The following is a 4,685-nucleotide window of genomic DNA, read 5'->3' on the forward strand; positions in this document are numbered from 1 at the left end:
ATAAACTTTTAATTAATAATAAATCTAGCAAACTTTATAATGAAAATCCTATAGCAGGTCATGTTGATTTAAAAGCTATGAAATAGGTTAATTTTTTTAAAAAATAAAGTAAGCTATTAGGGATTTCGTTTTTAGTAAGATACTCAAGATAAATACTGGAAAACATATCTTTAAATGAGATGGATGATCTCCTTTTATAGCGGATTTTTTTTGATCAATTTTCTTGTTAAAATATGTGATAATATCTCAAGGATTTATCGTATCATTTAATAAGGATACTTTTCTTGAAATATTATCTTTCTAGAATGTTATCGTTTGCAAGATATTTATTTCTTTTCCATAACAAATCATATTTTTGAAATCTTGTTTCTTTATAAAAAAAATAGATTTTCGAAAATCTTGTTTTCATTTATTTAAAGAAAATGTCTGTAATTTTCATTATTATGTTTTTATTTATTTTACTAACTCTAGCAAAAATTCCTCCCTAATTATGGGTTTTAGGTTGTAAAGTTGTTTAGTGTTAATATATTTTTTAATTACTTAGCAAAAAAAAATCAAGTAAAATTAAATAAACATATAATGTCATATTCCACTATAATCCTTTTATAATAGGGCACATATTCAAACATACTAATTTGGTTAGTTGTTACGTGTTGGCTATAATTAGAAGTCTAGCATTTCTCCATGATTAGCAATCTTGATCAACCAAAATAGTTTTGTACCATGAAACAATAACCAATCATGTTATTATACATATCAAAATATTTTTATCATGATCAAAATACTTAGGGACAGGGGGTCCTAACGATGACATAGTATCAATTAGGTATGAGTTCCTAATGCTTGGATTATATACTAGGATGCACAATGCTCACTATGCACTCAAAACACACAAATCTTTAATTCTAAAGAACATATCAACAACTTTTCTCGGTAGCATAGCACACTATTCTAAACCAAATATTGAGTGTCTATAATACATTTATAAGAATTGTTCATAATAAAAAGAGAAAATAGTAAAAGAATATTGAACTAAATTGAAGTAAGGAGTCAACAAATTCGAATGATTTTTGTTTTTAACGAATTTCAGGTTCTCTTTAATATAGAGTTCAATTCTTTTTGTTTGTACTAAAAATAAATTATATTTCAAAATAAAAGATCATACCAATTTTGAGCTGCAATTATTTCTCTATATATTTTAAACTGTCTCATTTTCTTTTTCATATTGAGTTAGATAATTTAGTACTCTTTCGTTATTGTTTTGTTATTTTCAGTTTCTTTGGAAACTAAAAACCAAAAACAGAAAATCAAAAAAAGTGATTTTTACTTTTTAGTTTCCAGTTCTCAAAATCATCATGTTTCTAATAAATTTGACTAATTTTTTATTCATTATAGGACATACATCATATGACTTTGAAAATCAAAAAACAAAAAAAAAAAAACTACAGTAATATCGAACGGATCCCTAGCTACTTTTTGCTAGTCTTACAGTAAAAGAACACACCTTTTAAATTAAAAGAGTATATTAATTTTGAATAATTGTACTTAATAGTTTCTTGTTAGAAAATTTTGTCTTCTTTTTATATTGAGCCATGTTCTTTCTTGTTTGTATCAAGAAGGGTATAGGTTCGTCTTTCTCTTAATTGGAATGGAATTATGTCTTAAGAGAATATGTGTCATAATAAAACGAACATAATATAAAAGGAATTCACAACTCAAAATCAGAGAACAAGATGCAGTACATGACAAGCACCCTACACCTTGAGGCCAGATGCACCTTCTAAATTGTAATGAGTGCCAGCCTTATTGGCGCAACACTGGGAAATTTCACATTTCTGCGCCTAAATGTGTGAGCTTTCCAAACAATATTTTCTTTTATTATGCCGGATTTTCTCTCTGATTGATAAGCCTTTTCCTTTAATTATTCTTTTGTTTTTGTTTATTTGTTTAGGTTGGCGACAAACAATTATTCAATTCATCTACTTCCTATTTCTTTTGATGGCCTCCTCTCTCTTTTTTCTTTTGGCTGCTTTCCTCTACTCTTTTGCTCTTTTCCATGCCATTTGCATACTTTTTAGGTTTTGTTTATGGTGATTGGTGAATGGTGATGTCGTGATGATAGTATGATACTTTAATGTCCTACACTTCATTTACATTCAATTCTTTATTTTTTCTACTATAAAATTTATTTATGGAGAATGATATTAGTTCATAATATTGAAATACTAATTGGTAAATAATAAATACTCCCTTTGTTTTTTTTTTAAAATTTACTAGGTGCCGTCGTGAGATACACACTTTAACGCAAATTAGAGATAGAGAGTAAAAAAAATAGGTTCACTTGGTTTCTTTACTCTTTTTTTTAATGAGTAGAGAAAGTGTGAGTTATATATTTTACGCGAGATAGAGAGCATGAAGAGAGAGAGAGAGAGTTTGGGCCAAGAATGATTAGATTATTATGTATTTTTTGCCAAATAAGAATAAATTAAAGCATAGTGAGTAGATCTTAAAAAATGGATGTAAAAGAAAAATGATTAGATTTTCAAAAAACGGAGGAATTATAAAATTAGTACTTGAAAATGAAAACTATTTTTTCTAATTGTAATATATACTTTCGAAAATATATTGGATCTTAATATTAAACATTGTATAACGTCAACTAGAAACATTGTTTCCTAATAAATAAAAAAAATTAGAAACATTGTTATATAAACAAGAGAGTATTGAGTAATTTAAGAAAAATGATATGGTGTGTTTTAGAAAAAAGAATACGAGTATAAGAGTATGATGCCTTAATGGCGAATTCAGGACAAGAAAATTTTCAGCGTCAATTATACATTCATAATACTAGTATGAGCCTATTTTGGATGAACTCAAAATTAAAGTTAGTACTTTAAACATACATATTTCATCCCTTAGGCCTTAGCACTATGAATAGTAAATCCGTAGTTTTTAGTGACCGCAAGTAGAAAAATCAAATCTTAGCGCATACTGCCTTTGAAGTCCCATGAAATGGTCATAATCAATAGTCAAGACGACATGCGATGCGGTATCTTCATCTTGTCGTTTAAAACGTGATCATACCAAATTTATTTTTTTACTACGGGTAATATAAGCAATTTCAATATTGAAAGATCTTGTTTGTATCCATCTAAGAGTAACTTGATTTTGATGTGTGCTGAAGTTGATGTGTGTAAGAACTATTTCATGCTTTGTTATTATATATTGGGATATTGTTAAGCACAACCATTAGGGTGACACATAAGGATTGGGAATTATATTTTCTAAATGGGAATCAATTTTAGATAATTTTGACAATGGTGGCGGTAGTGGTGTTGTTCAGGCGGTGACAAGTATGGAGAGAAGATTTTTGAACAACAAGGGGTGAAAAAGGGTACTATATAGGCATTTAAAGGAAATAATATGGGAGATTTTATTAATTTTTGGGCAACAAATAGCGTCACACTTAATAAATTGTCGAGAGAAAACAAAGGGTCTTGTCTAAGACCTCTCGGTCCAAGACATGAACGAGACGAGTATTATGAGTTTAAGCCTAACATTTATCATTTTAAGCTATACATCTATCAGTTTAACTAGGTATTTATCAATTTAGCCAAGACATCTATCAGTTTAGCTTAAATTATATCAATTTAACATAAATATCTATCACTTTAACCCAAACATCTATCATTTATCTAGAATAGCTACAATTTAAACCAAACATCTCCCAGTTTAAGCCCATAAACTAATAACAGGATATCGACTAAGTCATTGTAATTGCGTCTCACAACAGATGTTCTGTAAAAAATTGGGTCATAATTGAGATTGACAGTGTCAATTTTTCAACTAATTTATCACGTTCATACATATTCAATAATTGATTTTTATGTTGATTTTAAATTTTGTTTGACTGTGAACTTAACATTTTTTAATATAATTTTTTAAAAAACCCGAAAAGGGAAAAAATGAATAATTTTTGTGTATAGTGTTGAGTTCTATGTAGAGTGGTGAAGTAAGGAGGCCAAAGAAGATGTGAAGGAAGAACAACAAACCAAGCAACCCCAACAAGTTGCCTAAGGGCTCGGGCGTGCACTGTTAGTTGGGCTATTGTTGCCTTCGAGGTAGTTTGGTGGCATTCCCCTACACCCGAGTGGGAGACACTCGGCCCAGACATGCTTTTATTCAATGACTTTGGGTAGAACTTGCTGTGGGCTTCTGTCAGGGCAGGCAATCCTTCGGGCCTGTCCGGGCAGTCCAGGTCTCCATGTGTTTTTTTGCGATTTATGTTTAATGGTGACTAGGGATGGCAACGGGTCGGATCTGGACCGGGACCAGGTGGACCCGGATCCAGATCCGTTTTCAGACCCTGGATCCAGATCCGACCCGGATCCATCGGGTCTAAAAAAGTTGGACCCAGATCCAGATCCGACGGATCCTGCGGATCCGGGTCCAAAACGGGTCCAAAACGGGTCCGACTCACATCATCATCTCCATTCATTAAATTCCCATATCAGCACAGGGTGCTTCAAATCTTTGTAAAAGCCCCAAATCCATTCACATCTACATATTTATGCCGCATAATTCATGGTTTATTCAATTTCTTTTTTTCCCCCTCTTTTCTTCACCTTCAAATTCAACATCGACGGGGATATTTAACATACTAAGTCTTCAATTCTACTACCAAA

The sequence above is a fragment of the Beta vulgaris genome, chromosome 5, assembly GCF_026745355.1.
Source record: "Beta vulgaris subsp. vulgaris cultivar EL10 chromosome 5, EL10.2, whole genome shotgun sequence".
In the NCBI taxonomy this organism is placed as follows: domain Eukaryota; kingdom Viridiplantae; phylum Streptophyta; class Magnoliopsida; order Caryophyllales; family Amaranthaceae; genus Beta; species Beta vulgaris.